This window comes from Lycorma delicatula, chromosome 8, assembly GCF_047948215.1.
Source record: "Lycorma delicatula isolate Av1 chromosome 8, ASM4794821v1, whole genome shotgun sequence".
Taxonomy (NCBI): domain Eukaryota; kingdom Metazoa; phylum Arthropoda; class Insecta; order Hemiptera; family Fulgoridae; genus Lycorma; species Lycorma delicatula.
Genome location: NC_134462.1, coordinates 117702535 through 117724907, shown reverse-complemented (window position 1 = coordinate 117724907; position 22373 = coordinate 117702535). Strand labels below are relative to the sequence as shown.

Here is a 22373-nt window from a genome sequence, read left to right as displayed (position 1 = left end):
AATTATATAAAAACACTTCTATTTTCTTATTAGGTACAGGTAGATATTACAATTTTTTTTTAATCAACACTAAAGACATTATAAAAAAATATTTTATTTAATTTTATATAATCAGTTTCCTGACTTCATTCATCTTTTCTAATTTATCTTAATATATTTTTACAATAGTTTAAAGTATATACCTTAATAGATGTTTTATTTTAAAGGAAATAATATATTTCTGTAGCTTCAAAAAAATTTATTGTATCTATTTCCGGCTTGACAAATCACTAAAAGTAACATAATAGTATAGCAAGTTATTCATATCAGTACATACTATCATGTAAGACATATGAATGATGTGCTAAGCTGTGTATTAAAAGATATACCCAGTAAATCTTTACAATTTTCTGGTATTGAATGGAAGAAGAAACATCACATTTGGATGAATGAAACCTTTTTTAACACTTTTAAATGTTTCCGTGAAATAGGATGGGTTTTACGGTTGATATATTTCCTTAAATAGAAATAAGTTCCTTCACCTTAAATTTTGTTATATATTGGATGTACGAGTTAAAACGAATATTTCTACCGAAGTATTTCTCGGTAACAGTGGAAGGTTAGCCTGTATGTTTAACGCTGTCCTAATTCTTCATATGTCTGAACGCATGCGGACAGTTTAGATGACGTGGCAAGCCAGGTAGCCAGAAAAAAATAACCCCCTGCTGTTTCTGTTAACTTCATCTTCGTCACTCTGTGCTATTATTAATCTTCGACCACAGACCCACAAAACCCACTTAAAATAAAATTGTCAACTGTTGAAGTGTGGACAACTTGTGTTTATTCCACCAAACATAACACTGGTGGTATAAGTTGACTAAAGGTATGCCCTTCCAATTTTTGTCTTTTTCATCTTAAGGAAAAAAGGTGTGATATATATATATAAATATACGTGTGTTGTGCACGCGCACACACACACACACTCACACAAACATACCACTTATTAATACTATATGTCAAGTATAGTAGCAGCTTTTACTTTTATTTACTATGTTTGATTTTAGAATAAAAAAAATTACGTTATGGCAACGTTTGGACCAGTTTGGTGACTAATTAAGTATAAATAAATAATATTATCACGGCTATACTCTCGTAGTAAATAAATAATTTTCTAACTTGAAAGTAAAACTTAAATTAAAAAAAATCTCAAAAAACGTAGCTAATTATTACAAATATTAATGCAAATTAAACTAAAATTAAAAATATTATAAATACATTTAAAATTTTTAATGATAAACCTGTAAAATAATTTTAAACAGTGAATTTTTGTAAAACTTTTATTATTTTTATTTTTGTGAAGATTTTTACCTATCGATGAAGATTGTACGAATATATTTAAATAAAGTTCTTCATATAGCAATTAAGGCATTTCTGATACCTGTAAATAAATTTAGATTGTTTTATTATGATTCTATCCGTATTTCCAATACTAAACTGAAAACTTGTAGGTAACTTACATGTCACTCGAAAATGACAGTAAGTATTTTTAAGAATACTGAATATTTCATGAAATTTCTGTGTTGTAATTTTCAATATTTTACTGGAAGTAATATCAAGTTTCTTTCTTCATTTAATGATGCACAGACAGTTGATACATTAACAAACAAAAATAATATTTTTTTTTTTTTTAAAGAAACGTTCTTTGTAGTTATTTTTTAAATTTATTACCTTTAAATATTAACTTGAATATTTTTTATGTTAATAATTAATATAGACTTTAATCAAATTTGTTTATTTTATAACTGTCTGTTATTTGATTCGATTCTGATCAAGGTTTAACCCCCAGTTTAACTTGATCCATTTGATAAATATAGACAGTTCCTTTTTGTATTTATCTATAAAGAAGCCGATTAGCAAACGATTCAACATCGAGAATTATATCTGTAAAGAATTCCTGTTTCATTTGGTTATTTTTTTTATCGAAAATGAGCAAGGAGCTGTTACAGTAAATGGTAAACACTACCGAGCTATAATTGATGATTTTTTGTTTGCAAATTTGGAAAAAATTGATTTAAATGAGATTTGGTTTCAAAAGGATGGAGCCACATGCTATACAGCTGCTGAAACAATTTAGTTATTGCGTCAAAAGTATGCTTATTCGATATTTCACGGAATAGTAATGTAAGAAGTTGGATTCCAAGATTGTGTGATCTGACACCCCTGGACTTTTTTCTCTGAGGTTTTTTCTCTGTTAAGTTACAATTTGTAATAGCAATCCATTAACGATTGATGATAATCAATGATGAAAATCAAATATTCGACGCGTTATTAGTGGAATTCAAGCTGACTTGTGCGAACGAGACGCAACATTTTGTTATAAACTTGGCTGTCAAGCAAAGCCGTGAATACCATATGAACGTTATTATTTTTTGAACATAATCTAATGTTAGAAAATTTAGAACAAGAAAAGGTTTGGTTGATATTACTTATACTACTTTTTGTTTTATTGCAATTCTACTTTTTCAGTTTAAAATAAAAAGCCCTTTATTACATCCATTAGGATATTACGTTAAACACTTTGTATCCCGAAAACGGATAAATTAATTACAAAAAGCGTTTTTCTTTTAATGAATTATTTATTCTATCCTTTGATTTTACTTCTTTCATCTTCAATTTTAATAAATACATTAGATGAAATAGTACGTAAATCGGATAACAAAAAATTAACTTGAATTTAAAAAGCGTTTAAGAGAAAATTTCTCAGTTTCATCATTCAGAACTGTATTAAAACATAAATATTTTAGCCTCATATGCTTTATAATATTTTTCCAACAATCATTGCAATACAGTGTTAGCTGGTTTGTTCAGATTTGTAATGCAGTTTAATAATAATATAACAAAATTCGTTATTTTCATATGATAACCGTAAGTCCAAGCGCATAGTTTTTTTTTTGTTGCAAGGAAATTGCATTAAACGTTTCAACTGTAAACGTTAGACTTAAGATATTACATTTGTTTCAATTAAAAAAAAAATAATTGTATGTAAAAACCTAAATGGGCCTTCAACACCTTTATAATCTTAAGTTTAGTTCAATTTATGAAAAAGTATTGAAATAATACTTTAATTTTTTTTAACCATTTAAACCTACTTGTAAATTAGAACAGCGTTTAGAATTTTTTTATGTAACAACAAATATTTTACGACAAAATAAATTACTAAAAAAAAGCAAAAAAGGATTACTAAAAGTAAGAAATTGTACGATAACCTTTGTTAAGTAAACAATATAAATAAATAAGTTAATAAATAATAAAAAAAAAAAAACAAATTATAAAGTATAAGAAATATTAAAAAAACTGTAGTAGTAAATTGTTAATAGAGGGAGCGATAAACAACGTGCTGATATGATACCCACGGCTGAGCCCGTGAGGGAACATGAAATAAGTAAGGCAAAAAATAAATAAAAATGCATCTACGTATATTTTACTAAAGAAAAGCGATGCAGCACGACTGCATTCCGATATAAATCAAATTGCAGTATACTATTTAAACTGCAATTACGTCCACTGCACATAATGCTCTAGTGAATAAAATATACACTATGATTTTCTCAGGTTAGATCGCAACAATTCTAAATTTAGATAGGAACTATGTCATGTGATATTGTTATTATTGTTATACTGTAGAATTTTACCAACAGGTAATGAAGGTAACACAGCTCTATAATTATGACGATAGGTATTGTGTGATACCAGTTGTTTTCATTATTAAGCTATTTCTTTGTGTCTCTATTATATTTTTATTTATTTATTAATCTACGAATGTCTTCTATGATCAGCTCGTATTTTTGTTCTTCTGTTAAATCATTTTTACACATCACTGACTATGGATATTTTTCTAATCCGACTTAAATCTAATGCTTATAGCTTTATAAACTGTACGGTTTAATATTAAAATACACTTGACCGAAGGAAACTATGCGAGTAATTTAATAATTAAACGATTATTTACCAGATTTATTAAATATTAGAATAGGAGAAAATAACACATCGTAAGAGAGAATTATTTTGTATAAGGATGTAAAAAGTAAATGAGATAAAACCGTAGTTGTACAAAACAGGAAAGATCCTTTATAGGAAATAAATTCACTTGTATCAAATATAAATTAAATATCGTACAAAGTATTTTACATTACGAAATATGGTTGTCAGGTAAGCCGAAAAAGAAGTAGGGACGTTTCAGAGTTACAGCGTTGCAAGAAAATGTTAATAATTAACTCACTGATCTTCAAACGGATTTACAAACTGAAAAGATTTGAAGATGATTGTAAAAGGTTATAAAAGAAAGAATATGTCGGTGGGCGTATATATTTAAACATAATGAATTTAGTTCTAGATGGAATTCAAAGATTAAAATGTATGAAACGGTAAATAATGTATGAGTGATGTATGAACAGTTTTGAGTCTGCATCTGGAATAGAATAGAAAGGAATGAAAAAGTGCATAAAACCAGTAATAAAAAAATCTGATGTGGGCAACGCATGACTTCCTTGTACTCCTACTAAATTACATTTACATTTTTTTTTTTAAATAAAAAGTACATAAAATTTTTTATTTCACTAAAACTTATGATTATTTTTCTTTTTTTTTTTTAACGATTTATTATTTATTTTAAAATTTGTTTACAATGAGAGGTTAATAATTGTTAATAAATCAATATATTTAAATTAAAAAAAAAATTAATAAAGGAGATGAAGTCTGATTCAAACCGATTTGCCTTTCCCTAAGATCCGAATATTTCAATAATTAAAATTTTATTGGCTATAACTCTGGAAGCATATTGGAAATTGTTATGAGTACCACTTCTGATACATCACTGAAAAGCTCCCAATGAGGGTTTACTAATCATAAAATTAGATCGGCGAGGTCACAGATAAGAATAAATCAAAGGGCTAATAGAATCTAACATCGTAAACAATATGAATCTACGCCAAAGCATTCTCAAAGACTAGATCATATACACTCGACTCAAAATAAAATTCAATTTTTGGGAAATGTTAAAAGTTGTGATTAGCTATAACACTTGAGAGTAAGAACCAACACAACTAATAAAAAAAAATTTTAATCTTTGAAGTTCTTTACGCAAATTGCGCGGGTAAAGCCGCGACGGTTAATGCTAGTTTAACCATGAAATAATTTTAAAAAAGGTATATATATATACATATATATATATAATGTCAACTTCTTCATTTGTAAGCAGACTACATAAAATACATTTCCGTACTTCCAGGCTTATCAAAGTTGGTCTAGTGGTGAACTCGAAGCTGATTTCGAAGTCGAGAATTCTAAGGTTTAAATCCTAGTAAAGACAGTTACAGAGTTGAATACTAGATCGTGGATACCGGTGTTGTTTGGTGGTTGACTTTCAATTTACCACACATCTCAGGAATGGTCGATTTCAGACTATACATTTCATTTACATTCATACATATCATCTTCTGAGGTAATACTTTACGGTGGTTCCCGAGGCTAAACAGAAAAAGAGAGGCTTATCAAACTAAAAGCAATTTTAACCAATCTAATAGAACTGTAAGTTTATATATATATATATAGCCTAGAAATCATCAGATACGAGTAGAAAATTATGACTAGTGCACAGTATCGAAATCCCTAGAACTGGAAAGTTTGTACTACCTTCAAAAGTTTATATCAAACTTAAATAAGTTGTATTTCTGTATTCCTTAGATCCAGATTGCCTTTTATAAAACGTATGTTCTATAAAAGCTTTATAATGTTCTACAAAAACTTAGGTATATTATACAAATATTATTTACCGATGACTGATGTATGGGATGTAAATGATTTGCTTCTTTTCCGTTAAAATAATACAACAGAATTAAGAAGTGAACCGTTCTTTGAACATCTACATAATAATTCTAATAAGATGTAAAGACTAGAAACGATTTATAATATATCTGTTCCTTTCCAAAGTAAAAACATTTATTTTCAAATAATATTTATCGCATTAGCCTCCCGTCATTTAACAGTTGTTATAACTTAAGAGAGTATTTAAACACATTATTATAACATTAAACATTTTTTTTTAATCTTCATATCCTGAAGTGCCAGAGAGTTGGATCAAACAATTTTTTTATGCTGTTACACATTTTCAACCAATTTTTTTCACTTCTTATCTGAGTCGATTACGAAGAATCATTAAAAAAGAATGGCAAAAGAACAAGTGGAAAATATTGATAAAAAGAGAAAAAGTACAAATAAGAACTAATATAAATGAAAAGTATTTATTTTCAAAATTTCATGAACTAATTTCCCAAAAGAAATAGCATGGTTGTAGCAATATGATATGAAATATTTGTAACTTATGAAAATTTTAAGCTTGATTTAAATTCGAACCTGGATGCTACCACCACATAAAATATTCTTAAAATAAATTTTAAATTTTAAAAATATGACTTTCGTTTTAAAAAAAGAATACCACTGATAAAATATATATATATATATATATATATATATATAATAAGAGATTTGAAATTTCTAAACGTAAACTCATAATAAAAATATATATATATTTTAATTTGGTAGTAAATAATTTCATAATAATAACTTATGCTATTTTAAACAAAGAAACCGTCATAACTGACATATAAATCTACATTATAAGGCTAGGAAATAATGTGTATTGCATTCTTTTGTAGACATACTACTTTAGTATAGCTCAGCAGGGTGGATGTCAGGGTTGAAGAACAAGAAAAAGGCAGGTGCCTTAATGTCTTTGACGTCGTCTTTCTTTATGAATGTGCGTGTGAGGTTAGGTTAACTTGTGAGGTATTAAGATATTAAATTTAAGACAGAAAGATTACATGTATATAAATGTAAAAATAAAAATATTATATATTAAAACAGCGGTAGTTTGCATGTGCGTGTGTTTGTATTTTGTAAAATAAAAATTAAAAGCAGGTGCTGTTTGTTTTTGCACCTGTAAGATATTAATTAGGTACAATTAATACAATAGCCTTATTTTCTCTATAAGTTATTTTTCTAAATTGCTAACTAAATAAAATATCATATTTTGGCCTACTTATTCTAACGCTTTCATTTTTCAGCCTATAATAATGTAAAAAGGAATATTATTCGTTGTCAAAAAAGATTAAAATATTTCCATATAAAATACCCTTTGACCAAAATATTTCAACGAGAAATTATTTTAAATTTATTTTTCGAACTATGCAATTAAAATTTCATCTTGAATCGCGTAAAACCATTAATGCCCGATAAATAAATACATTATAGTTTGCAATTAAAATAATGGATTACAACTAAGAAAGTGAATGAACGTTTACAAGAAAATAAAAATTGTATTCATTTTACGAGCTAAAATATTATTTTAGAAAAGTTTATAATTTTTATCCAGAAAATATGTTTCTTTATCAACGATTTGACTGCATTGATACTCTATTTTTTTCATAATATTTTCAACATCTACGATTGTAGATAAAATTCATTGGTGATTACCAATGAATTATTATTATTATTGTAAGCTTTGTTTTTTTTTTTTTTATAATATGATTGATTACCTTGTGTTTCAAAATCAACGAAACATGGACATTTTAGTTTAATGTCCAACGAAAAATTAATTCTTTTTACAAAACTCTGTTTCAACTTTACTTATTTTCAATTCGTCTTAAAATATTTTAATTTCGTCATAGAAAAATTTAACGTCTATAAACGTTTCCTTTGCGGTTTTCCAGTTATCTATATTTCATTTCTATTATATTATTACGCTTCATATAAATATTATTTAAAAAAATTATTTTTTATTTCTTTGATCACAATTGACGGTAGATTATTTTTGCTTAGTGACACGCCTTTCTTGTAACGGTCAATTTTCACTCTTCCTTATTTAGTTCATTCCTTTTAATTTTATTATTCTAATATATTAAGATGGATTAGGAAATACATCTTTATTCAATCGTCTTAGCCTCAACTTACGCTTTACGTAAATAAACCGATTAGGAGACAGAAAATCTCTGAACGGGACCGCGAAAAATACCATAAAACAATAAAGATGAAGTTAATGACCGTCTAAAAACAAAAAAAAAAACCTACAGAAAGTCATTGAGAAGGAAAGATAAAGATAATATAAACAAATTGAGCGATTCCACACGAGATACTTCAGGCTTTCTCTTGGTAATAGAAATTCATTCCACCAAAAATCCCGAGGGAGATCGGGATAACTTTATCCAGGATGATTATTAATCAACGATTTTCAACTCAAAAATATGATCTAACAAACTGCTTTCTGTACAGATGATTCAGACTTCTTTAAGGAAAACTCATTCACCTATTAGTTTCATATGACGTATGGAAGTATCTAACAGCGCTGCACATTCTGACTGACTAATCAAACTTAAAGTATATAGTAATTTTAAGGAAATAATTTTTACTGTAACTACTGGTTCATTATATTAATAGAGACCTTAGCATTTAGTCTTTAGTTATTACATTATCATTAATTTCTGTCAAATAATCTCGCTAACTTTGTTGATTATGCACTTTTTTGTTTTCAATAAAAAAAAAGGAATGACATTACCAATTTTTACATCTTTAATGTATCTGAGAATTAAAAATCTATTTAAAAAAAAAACTCAAATACATCTTCACCATCGTACAAAGTGATTTTAATATTTTTTAATATTAAAAATAACTCTATTGACGTATAATTGTTTTAAATGGTTTGGGAAGGAATAAATATTTTCTACCATCAGTCGAGATTTAATTTTTTCTTTACATTCAAGTATTACAAAAGTATTTTAATCTACGACTTTTTTTTAATTTTTTTTTATAGTCCAAAAAATAGTATTAATAATAATAATAATTTATAAATATACAACATTTATTATCGGTATATTTTATGTTAAGAAATAACCAACGAATTCTTTATAAAATTAACCTAATAAAATTTGATTCACGACTGGTAACGTGAAGGAGAGAACGCTCATAATTTATGTATAGGCTACTACTTAATAATATTGCATTCAAATTGCGTAAGTATTCTACATCGGCTATATTTCATAATTATTCATTCTTAAGTAATAAAATTATTATCTATTATTTATTGATATGTTTATTTTTTTTACTGCCAGACGATATAATTTTATTGATAATATTTTTGTAAGTATAATTATACCCATTAAGAATAAAGTTATGATAATTAACAAAAAATACACACAACATAAATAATACGGAACGTTTTGATTTTATTTTTATATTAGTGGATCGGTCGATAAGACGCCAATTTGTTTCTTTCGTCGCCGGTATTGATTTATTTATATTTTTGTAGTATTCAGATATCTAGGATAGTTTTATTGATTCGAGAGTTGTGTGCATTTAGCTTCGTAATTTGTTTGTTTAGGTAGTATACCGCTTAAGTTACTAGGATAAGAAGTATTGCGAATATGAAATTGATAACAGAACCGTGGTTGGAAAACAACATTAAAGAGAATTAAAATAAAATTTATTCGGCCAGACCTCAATCTCCTGTCACATGAAAGACAAGGCCTACGCTACCTGCACCATTCCGTAATACAAGGATTAGTAATTACAGTTATTTTATGATACTTCAGTACCTTGCGTAAATTCAGTTAACAAACAACTTGAAACCTCATTTGGCTAGATTAGAATTTTTATTATTTGGATTTGGTTCACACTATTTGTGTCAGGACTTGTTTTAACTGATTTTTGATAAAACTGGCGTCAAATATGTTTATCTTCACATGTGTGTAACTGTAACACATACTTCCCTATTACAAGGAATCTTCTAGGTAGCTGATATTACCCGTAACGTGTGAAATAAATTATATACAGAAGAAAATATAATGCTTATGCAATAATGTAAAATAATAAACCGATAAAATATTAAAAAATAAATGGTGAACAATTTCTTTAAAAAAATAACAAAAGCGTTAAAGTCGGAACGAAAAACTGTAGCCTAAAAATTATCTGCCTTGCTTTCGCAAATGATCAAGCACTTCTCACAGAATCAGAGAAACTCAGTTTCCCAAATTATCGAGCTAAATGTAATAACAGAAAAGGTAAGCTCGCAAATTTTCTTTTCAAAAACAGAAATCATACAAATCTTAAAGAATATTTCAAAAAAAGATCAGTGCAGATCAAGAATAAAGAAATAGATATCATAACCCGGTGCAAATATTTAGAAGAAATAATCAATTAAAACGGACAACTTATTCTTCAATTTCATAAGAACCAGAAGAAGGGGTTAAAAATCAAATACAGAAATTTATTTGCCAAGAAAATTTGGAAATAGGAATTAGAAAGAGTAAAATTCTTCTAATATATTATCCGAATGAACCCAGAAAGACTAAATTAAATATTTTCGAACATTTTTCGAAACAAGAGAGCCAAACAGTACATATTAAGCATATAAAACAATCTAAAGTTAAAAAAGTCTGACTAGATAAAATTAAGTTTAGTGAAATAAATGCTATCTCCGTGGCGGAGAGGTATCGTCTCAGCTTTTCATCCGGATGTTCCGGATCGGAAGCCCGGTCAAGCATGGCATTTTTCATAGCTAAAACTTTCACGTTCATATTCCCATGCACAAGCTTCAAGCTTTTGGGGTGAAATCATCAAGAAAAAATAAAATAATAAATTTATAATTCGAAGGTTCTTGTGGATGAAGGAAGAAAGAACACCAGAAGAAAACGGGAAAAAGAAGAAAAACGTGTGAATTCCAAGAAAATGAAAGAAATATAGAGAAGAAGAAAAGAATAAAAAAATGATTGGGTGTGGTCATTAGTAGACCACTTCAAAAGAGGAGTTAATTTCGAAATATTTATTTACGCAATTAGCTAAAAGATTTAAACGCACATTTAAGTACATAAAATAAAACTAATTATTTATTAATGGAAAAGTAATTAAACTTTATCGCTTTACGTTCTGATATAGAAAAAATCTATTTCACATTAATTTTTATAATAAAAATATAAATATATTATTGATATTTGGAAATAATCTCGGTTAATATAATGCCGAAAAAAATTAAGAAAAAATATTATAAAACTAGAATATTAAATTCGTTAATACAAAAGAATAAAGTAATTTCAAAATATATAAATTAAAAAAAAAAGTAATATCTCTGCTGTAACTCAAAACGACAACTCCTTACCACAAATCATTCCTAGTAAGAAATGTTTTCCAGCCTAATTACGAACCATCATATTTTTATCATTTTCAAGTACCGACTTGTTTTTTTTTAATGTTTAAAAATTTGCATAATATGGAAAAAATATGATTATTAAGCTACTTTATATATGTGGGTTTTTAAATATGGAATTTATTTTTACGACCTCGGAAATGCTTTAAAATACGTTCACTCAGCGTTGTTACGACAGACGCAACCAACCTGTTTTATAATTACATGAAAAGGCATCACGTTTAAGATTTTAAATCCAAACTCAAATAAAATTTTCTAATAAAATGTATCGTTGAAATTATTCCAATTATATTTATCACAACCCATAATTATTATAATTTTATTCCCAAAACAGGGAATAAAATTACGGTAACGATACTTCTGGACTTTCCTTTTTATGAAGTTAAAAATATAATAACTTTTCCAGTAATAATTATTAATAGCTTACAAATTTTCATTATTTTTTTTATAAAGAAACATAATAAAAAAATTATTAATTTTTTCTGAATCTACAAGACAAATTAGAGATTCAGATTTTATTAATATCTAGAAAAGAATTCAATCGTTTGCAACGGTACTACAATTTAAAGCAAAGTAAGAGCGAATTAAAAATACAATATTTAGGAGTATTAGCTTAAAGTGCAACTATAATTTAAAAGCTTTAGTTTTGTCTAAGAAAAGAAAAAAAATTGTAATTCTTTTGATGATGAAGTCTCATTACCAAAAATTACTCTAAATAATCCGACAGACTGAAACAATAAAAAGTATGCAAAATTTGTTTAAATCCTATTTTTAAGGGTAATTTCTAAGATTAGTTTTGTAAATTCTTTTCCTTATTGATAACGACAAAATTCAGAGAAAGCTTATTGTTTACGTTCATGGAAAAAACGGTCAAAATACAATTTTAATGGTGGGGGGATTAAAATCATTATTTTAAAAAATTAATTAAAAGAAACATATTTATTCAATTTTTATTAAGATAGAACTATTTAGAAATACAAAAACCCTTCAAATTTCCCCATTCGATTTTTTAATTTTTCAAAAAATTAACACTGCACGATATATAAAGTACAACTATCGTTAAACCGTTCACATAATATAAAGCTAATTATAGACTGCGTACGTACGCCCGCAAATTTGTGTGTGTGTGTGCGCGCGCACACACACACAAACAAATTTCTGAATTTTGAATCTCAAAATAGGAAGAGAATTATATTTTAACAGGCAGCTATTAGTAGTATTTTCAGACTGGCAAAAAGAAAAAAAATTAATTCACGTGATACAAATGTTTAAGTGACATCAAGTTCGGTTTAAAACAAAACAAGTACACAAATATAACAAACAGAATAACAGTAAAAAATTAAATTTCAATGAGAAGCCGTACTAGTAGTTAAATATTCTGACAGTAAAACTGGTTTCTGGAAATACCAGAGTACAAACGTACAAATAAAATGTTTCATTTGATTGTGTTTACTGTAAAAAGTACTATTACGTTCCACTTTACCTCGCGAAACAATTGTAAAATACATTATATTTCATTATTCCCCTGAGTTCAAGGGGAAAAAATATTATACTCGTGGTAACCGAATTATAATTTTGTTTTTCTAAAAATCAATAAAACACGATTAAATATATCTTAAGATTGTTCAAATGTAATGTGATATTCATTATATATAAAACAGAATCGTTCATTATTAATAATGTAAAGAATAACAAAAGATAATATGAAGGAAGACAGTTACTTAAAATATATATATATATCTTTTCTTATTTATTCAGATAAAATTAATATTTATCGACAACCAAATCCATCATAATCTATATTTTATTTTTAAAATAAACTTACCATGTTATTTCTTGTCTTTCATATAGACCTACGCTTTCCAAAAAAAAAAAAAAAAAATGTAATTAAAATGATTTGAAGAAACAAAAAATATTTATAATGTTATTCAGTAAAGCGGTTCTTATTTATATTATTATGATTATGTTAGTTATACGATAGATAAAATGTAATAACATTAAAACAACATTATAATAATCTGTTTTATCGGTTCGTATCAACAAAGAGTGAAAAAAAGTAGATTAATTTGAGAGAAGTATTACAATCTATAAAGGTGTTTTATTATTGTATAGGCGCCATTAATCATCCCCTTTTTTGGTGGTACGAACAGGCATATTTATAAGAGGATTATACTATCTGTTAATAAAATATCATGTAACCTTTCATTCTATATCTAATTTTTTACGACAGGTTATATAGACTATGTAACTTCCTATATATACAATGAAGCTTATTGAATGGAATTATTTTTTTGTAAGTTAAGGAAATTACATTTACTTTACACTAGATGTCAAACGTTACCGTATTTTGGAAAATAACAATAAATAAAATACTTTTGAGGAGCTTCAACAAAGGTACTGCAGAACAACACTGGAATCTTAAAACAATAATAAGAGATAGGATGACAAGGCATAAAAAATATGCAGTCGTCTTGTTAGACTTGAAAAAGGCATACGACTCAATCGACAGAACTTCCTTATTTAATATCTTAAAAGAATTTGTTGTAGATCCCAAAACAATTAACATTAGTAGACAGACTTATAAATACAAGATCAAAAGTAAAATTCACGAGAGAAATCGTACGTAGAAGAATTCGAAATTAAAAGACGTACGTTGAGAAGGATGGTTTATCGCCATATTTTTTTTAACTATGTCCTAGAAAAATTAATAATAAAATGAAAAAAATTGGAACACACCACGAAATAAAATCGGGTGAAAAATTTAAAGGAATCGGAATTAACAATTAACTGTTAAGACTTTCCCGACGATATCGCAATTTTCCCGGTTAATTTCAAAACGGTAGCAGAACAAAGAGCTAAATAACTATCCTTAAAAAGAGTAAATTCACGACCTACAAGGTGTGTGAGAAAAGTAATGAGATTGGTAACACTGCGAGTGATCCGGCAAGGCTGTGACTACCGGTCTGTGCTAGACCGGTTTGTTCATCCCTTCCAGATGCTCAGTAGGAGTTTCAACTCCGATCAGCCAACACATTATTTTTGACAGCGCTATCAGTGAAATTGTGTTTTTGTTGTGTGTTACGAAAATGAAGCATCGGAATTTAGAGCGACGTTGTGCAATAAAATTTTGTGTTAAACTTGGGGAATCCGCAAGTGCGACCGAGAACACTTGAAGATCAACTTCGCTCAGGAAAACCTTCAACTTCAAAATCTGACGAAAACGTTGAGCGTGTGAGGGTTCTTGTGAGATCAGACCGTCGTTTAGCAATAAGGATGATGAGTGAACGGTTAAATTTAAACGCTTTCACAGTACATCAAATTTTGACAACGATTTGGACATGCGAAAGGTTTGTGCGAAATTGGTACCGAAAAACCTCACATTGGAACAGAAGGACAATCGAAAAAACGGGTGCGTTGATCTTCTTGAGAGGATTGACAACGACCAAGAATTCTTCAATCGTGTGATCACAGGTGATGAATCCTGGATATTTGAGTACGATGCTGAAACAAAGCGGTAAAGCGAAGAGCGGCACACTCCGTCATCTCCACGACCGAGAAAATGTCGAATGAGCAAATCAAAGATCAAAGCCATGCTGATTTGCTTTTTTGACAGTAGGGGTATCGTAGGTAAAGAATTTGTTCCTCCAGAACAAACTTTCAACCAAGTATTTTACAAAGGTGTCTTTGAAAGACTCAGGAAAAGAGTGATTCGCGTGAGACCAGGCACTGCAGACAAGTGGATGCTTCATCATGACAATGCCCCGTGACACACGGCCATTTCCATCAGAGAATTTTTGACCTTAAAACGCATTCCTACGGTTTCTCAACCCCCGTATTGACCTGATTTGAGCTCTTGTGACTTTATCCATTTCCCGAAATTGAAACATTTTTTAAAAGGTCGTCATTTTGGAACTCTGGTGAACATTCAAATGACTGTGACCGACCAGTTAAAAACCCTACCAGCTGAAACCTTCTAGCGCTGCTACAAGGAGTGGGAACAACGACTTCGCCGGTGTACAGCTGCCCAAGGGAACTACTTTGAAGGGAATAATATTGTTGTTTGAAAAAATAAAAACACACACCTCGTATATCGAAGATTCCCCCGAGTCTATAAATACAAAATATGGAAAATTCAATAAAGAAAATAAATTTAAATATCTGGGAAAATTAGTCCAAATCAGTGGTTTAGATAAAGAAGGCATAAACAAGAACAAGAAAAATGGAATCGGCCAACCGACAAACAAAAGATATACAACTAAAAGAACAACTACATAAAAGCAAAAATCAGATATCCCAATACTACAATCAAGTCAGGCCTACACACATCAAAAATTAATAATTTTTGTTTATTAAGTTTCAGCTCCAATTAAATAATTAATTCTTATTGAAATAAAAAAATAAATAAATAAAATAATTTAAATTGCATCTTTGTCATGTTTTATATATATATATATATATATATATATATATATTTATATATGACTTCAGAGATATTGTCTCAGTACTATCAAATACCACTTTTTATATTTGTAAATTTCTAATGTCATTAAAACTACAATAAATTACGGAATTTAATTGTAACATTAAATTTTAAATCTGATTTTTACTTTTATCTACCAAAAAAAAGTGAAATAATTTGAATATTACTAATGCTTGACTTTCTTATTATAAACTGGTTAAAAATAAAAACTCCTTGAACAAGTGTAAAAATAATCCTTTACTCCCTTATGAAATAATGTGTCTATTCAAACTGGTATTTTTAAATGAAAGTAAATCCCCTATTACAATTATACTGAGGTATGTAATATCTGTACCTGTTACACCCTTTAGCAGGTAAAAGTATATTTTCTGCGTTCCTAAACGTAGCACATGTGACCGCCTATCACGTTGCATAACAGGAGACTTGCCGTATGACAGCCATCATAAATATATCTACCATTAAAGAGGTCAATGTACTAGTTAATATTATTGATTTAACAAAGGAAATTTTGTTTTACAAAATGGGAAAATAAGAATAAAAGTGGTTAATTTTTTTTTTTTTTATTCTGGTTGTTTAGATCGGTTTTATGAAGAGAGGAGTAAAGATCTTATTAATGTAATGAAACTTATAAAATATCAGGTTTAATCAGAAAAAGAAGAGTTCTTCGGTCACCTTAATGAGAATGAATAATAGATTTACAAAAAAAGTTTTTTAATTATATTTACAAAAAAAAACAGTGGAAATCAATGGCCCTCTGTGGTTAAAAAAGATGAAAATATGTATAAACAGAGCTAAATAAAATTGAAATCTTTGAAAAAGTAGTATAAGATAGAAAAATGTTCAGAAAATTGCGTTATGATTTCAAAAATTTACACAAGCAGGAGAATATGAAATCAACATCATCTCGTCAGAAGAGAGAAGGAAATAACTAAACGAAAGAATGAAGAACTATTGGATCAGGAAAGATAACGCCCAGAAGAAAGAGAATGAGTCTTCACGTAGTGAAGAAACGTTAGTCGGCCAAACTCGAGAAAATCAAATACTTTTAGCAAAGTTCCAATACTGCTAGAAAAAGGAACCTTAGGTCAAATTTCAATAAAATCTTTCCTAAAAAAAACAAAAAAAATAATTTTTGAAATGTTTAACTATTCCGTCAAATTTTTTCCCCCAAACAATTTTTTTCTATTATTTTTATTCTAAAAATTAATTATACCTTTGAATAGTAATAGAAAGTTTTTATTCAAATTTAAACAGTATTTATAAGACAGGTTTTTCAAATTAAAATCTCGTTAAAATTTTTTCCGTTGAAATTCTTTTGTAAAATACATCTTGAAAAAACACAAAAACGTTACGAAGTCCCGATCCATTATTAAAAGAAAATTATTATAACTCAATTAAAATAGTTTGATTAGATGTGATACTTAAAAAATACCAACAAATTTCACAATAACTGTGATCCCGTATATAAAAGCTTAACAATAAATATTGGACACAGTGAAATGAGGACGTCACACCTAATTTATTTACTCAGTTCATGTTATTGTTTGTATAATTCAATTGCTACTTATGGTTAGTGTAAAATTTATAATGCCGTGCAAGAGTTAGTGTTTAAAAAAACTTTAAGTTCCTTTTTGCATATACGTCATCCATCGATCAACTTAAATTATTTTTATTATAAAAACTGTAATTTTTTTAACTTTTATATTTTGAATTCCTAATACTTTTTAAAAGGTATTCTATAATTAAATAACAAATAGCTATTTCAATCGAAATGTAGTTCAAGGCCCGGTTTTATTCAAAATACGCAATAAAGTAAGGATAATAAAAAATATATATATATATATATGTCTGTATTTTGAAGAATGTAGTGTGGAGGGGTCAGGAAAATTGCATAGGTCATTCATTAAGGTGCGGTACAGAAGAAACTGGATTGTACAAAGCTCGCGTGTTGCGCATTCGATAAACATTCGTTTGATAACATTGACTGTTTTCATTCGTAACTTACTAGTATAAGCTAATGTTATTATAAAACGAATAAATGGTTATAGAAATTCTTACTATTGTTTGGAGCATTATCTTAGTAGTACTTCTTTTGACTGTAAACACAAAGTTTAAACAATTTTTATATATAACATATATTATTTTATTTAAAAAAGCGTACACACACATACAAAACAAAACAAAATTTCCTAATTTTCAAAGAAAGAATTTTATTTAATTTTTTTTTTTTTTTTTAAATAGAATATTGATCAATGTTAAAAAATAAAAAAAACAATAGTTATTGATAACAATTTTAGAAAAGTTAAGATCATTTATTTCGCGGTTTTTTTAAAGTGTAATTAACTATGTATTTTAACCTTAATAGATAACATCTTGCTGTATAAATAAAACAAAAAAATAAATATCTAAATAAAAATGACATGTGAATATATAATTCATGGATCATTGAGTATAGTATACGTAGCAGTCTAATAGAACAGCTATAGATTAAAAACAATATTTTATAACTTGAAAAGAGTAGAATATAAAAAAAACGTTTTAGCGCGTTAAAAAGCTTTAGTAACCTTCTAGTAGAATTGTGAAATACTACTAAATCAATCCAAATACGGTTTACAGTAGACATGATTTTGGCAATAATTTATAATAACCTATGGATTTATTAAAGTAAAACGGAGCTTTAAACGCATCTTCTTCACCATGTTCATGAATTAGATTCAGTTTAAAAGAGAAATTCCGAATAAAATATCTGTAACTTACCTTCATGACAGCTGAAATAATTATGTTTTCATTGTTTTCTTTGAAGATTATGCTGATTATCTGAAACAAAAAATAAATTACTATAGAATAGTTAATTGTACACGATATATGTAGTATAATATGGTATTTAAAAATTAAACCTCGCATTAGTTCTACCACTGCAAACGGGTGATACTTGGTTTTACCGGGCAGGTGGTAGACAGTTCAAGATCCAGCATCACCAGTTATATTTTATAAATAATGGTTCTTCAATTTTACCCCCCAAACATCATTTTGCTGTTGGTTTTAATTAATAAAAAATCGTCTGGCACAGTCTTTCATAAATGTTAATTCGAACACCATGTTAAGTGTTAATTCGATACACCGGGTTAGTCTAGTGGTGAATTTGTCTTCGCAAATCAGCTGATTTTGAAGTCGAGTGTTCTAAGGTTCAAATCCTAGTAAAGTCAGTTACTTTTATGCGGATTTGAATACTAGATTGTGGATACCGGTGTTCTTTGGCGGTTGGATTTCAATTAACTATGCATCTCAGTAACGGTCGACTGAGACTGTTCAAGACAACAATTCATTTACATCAATACATATAATCTTCATTCATCCTCTGAATAATACCTTACGGTGGTTCCGAAGACCAAACAGAAAAAGAAAAGTTATCGGTACATACAGTATATAAGCAACAAGCGGTGCAATTATCGACAAGCGTAGAATCAACAAAACTGCACTACATATAATGAAATACTTCCAAAATATCATATGAATCAATTGACTTATAATAAATATATTTTTAAAATTACATCTAGATTGCTGTTAATGTCGGAAACATTTATCCGTCTATAATTTTTTTATGTTACTGAAATGAATTATTTAAGAATATTGTTTCGGTATTATGGCAGTTTAAATAATATTTTGTGTTTCAGTTCTAACGGTATTATTAAATATATATGTATAGTACTTTACATCTTATACGTATAGTACATATAAAATGCGAAGAATCAATCTTATCCAAGTTTTCCATTTTTTTAAGTCAAATTTTCTGCTGTAGGTAAAACTTTGGCGGAAAAATGATAATTTCTCAATATACACAGAAATCCGAACGTAGAAGCGATGGATTTTGCATTTTATTTTTACGAGACTTCGATTTCGGAAAAGTTTATATATCAATTTATATTACGTTTATTAAATTTTATAATTTTTTTAATGCGCTTACTGTTACATAAAGATACTAAATGTTGTAACGGAATACTTGTGAATTTAGATACCTAAAAATTAATAATTTTTGTTTATTAAGTTTCAGCTCCAATTAAATAATTAATTCTTATTGAAATAAAAAAATAAATAAATAAAATAATTTAAATTGCATCATCTTTGTCATATATCATCATTTGTCATCTTTGTATATATATATATATATATATATGACTTCAGAGATATTGTCTCAGTACAATTAAATACCACTTTTTATATTTGTAAATTTCTAATGTCATTAAAACTACAATAAATTACGGAATTTAATTGTAACATTAAATTTAAAATCTGATTTTTACTTTTATCTACCAAAAAAAAGTGAAATAATTGGAATATTACTAACGCTTGTCTTTCTTATTATAAACTGGTTAAAAATAAAAACTCCTTGAACAAGTGTAAAAATAATCCTGTATACCCTTATGAAATAATTTGTCTATTCAAACTGGTATCTTTAAATTAAAGTAAATCCCCTATTACAATTATACTGAGGTATGTAATATCTTTACTTGTTACACCCTTTAGCAGGTAAAAGTATATTTTCTTCGTTCCTAAACGTAGCACATGTGACCGCCTATCACGTTGCACAACAGGAGACTTGTCGTATGACAGCCATCATAAATATATCTACCATTAAAGAGGTCAATGTTCTAGTTAATATTATTGATTTAAAAAAGGAAATTTTGTTTTACAAATTGGGAAAATAAGAATAAAAGTGGTTAATTTTTTTTTTCTTTTATTCTGGTTGTTTAGATCGGTTTTATGAAGATAATTTTTACTACTATGATCAAACAAATATTATCGGACAGTTTACTGCTTTTATACATAGCGTAATGATTATTTCCCGTGACATTGTTCATAATTTAGCTCACTACGCTAATAAACCATTTGATTAAATCTTATTCAACAGAAAAAAGAAATTCACAAGCATAAAACAGGATTTATTTTTGACTGTATTAGCTTGCAACATTTCATTTAACTGACTGGATATAATATACAATCGTTTAAACTTAATTTCGTTCGGCGGTATAAACCATTAGTAAAACGCAATATCTTCATAACGTGTAGTTTACACTGCAATTTATAATGCAACTTAGTGTTTAATCATGCGAACGTTATTATAATGTGGAAAACAGAAGCATTATAGATTTAGTTTATATTAATAATTTCATTTGTATTTATTAGCTGCATAAAATAATATACTAATCTGCACTTCAAAGTCGATCTTCGTGGAGGAATGGTACTCAACCTTTAATTTGGAGGACCCTGGTTCGGGTCAGGCATACAATTTTTCATACTATAAAATTACATTTCCATATTCCACGCCCAAGCTTCAAGCTTATGTGGCGATATCATCAAGCAAAGAAAAAGAAAATAAATAAACAGAAAAGTGTCTTTTTAAAAACCGTTTATACTTTAGAGGAAATTATCAGTGGTTGCTTTTCGTTATATAAATATTTATTCCTTTAATGAACCATAAGTTGTAAAAACTTACAACTTGGTTAAGAAGTCTACGTATTACTTTACGTATATATATATATTTTTTTTTAAAAACAACTGAAAATCCTATTTAAAATTTGAAATAAGAAGACACAAAAATATTATCTCTTAATGCATAGTAACTACTGATAGAAAATTTTAAAATTAATTTTGATGTAAAAAATCATTAGAATCTGAATAATGGTATAAAATTGACCGAGATTAAGCAGTCCATTGCTATTGTGAATAGTCAGTTCTTTTACATACTGCTGTAAAAGAACTGACTCCATGCAGTCTAATAAAAATCAAATATCGAATCTCAATGTAAATTTTTAATTTTCCAAAATGTTTTATATAGAAGATGAAATTATAGACAACAATACTTATTAATTAAATCATTATTCCTTCAAAAAAACAAAATTGGTTGTAATTTTTCGTTTACAACGTATTACAAAATCTTCTTTTTTTTAATAGTTTTGTACCTTGTTTCCGAAATACATATATTTTATGATCAAATTATTGTTAAAGTAAATAAAATATATTAGGCTAAGACTTTTCAATATAAATTAAAAATTTAATTTAGTTTTAACTTTAATGAACAATAAAAGTTTTACAAATACGGTGTTAGAATAAAACTATTTTTCATTTAATGGCTTATACAACGAAATGATTTTTTTCGAGAAAAATATTTAACATTAGTGGAATAGGTGTAGTTTTTATAATCTACAAACGTAATGTACAGTAATTAGTAATTTTTAAAAATCATCTCTCGAATAAAAAGTTTTAAAAACGTAGCTAAATATTTAACTGATCAAACGTTTGCTATTCACGTACAAGATATTTAAAAATAATAATAATAAATTATATTTTGCTTATTTTACCTATTACTAAGCAAAGATAGTGTACATAATCTATTGATTTTCAAAAGAATAATGTAAATTAATTTCTTGTTTTCAAATCTATGACCAATCTATCTACGACTCAAATAAAAAATTCCAAGGTAAAAAATGGTGCTTATAACTTTCAGATACGCCGTACATGATAGAAAAAATGTTATCACCAAATATTTACTTGTATGGAAAATTTAAGGGGTGTAGGAAAGCTGAATATTAACCGTCAGTGAATCGGTATAGGCTAAATTACATTCAGGTGACAGAAGTCATCGAGAAACTTTCTTTCATTATT

At 27.5% G+C, this 22373-nt stretch overlaps 1 protein-coding gene across 2 annotated transcripts in view; it reads left to right on the top strand.

Moving 5' to 3' along the window:
• Positions 1 to 22373, top strand: part of LOC142328866 (protein apterous-like) — a 330108-nt gene that overhangs the window by 103534 nt on the left and 204201 nt on the right. The window lies entirely within an intron of this gene.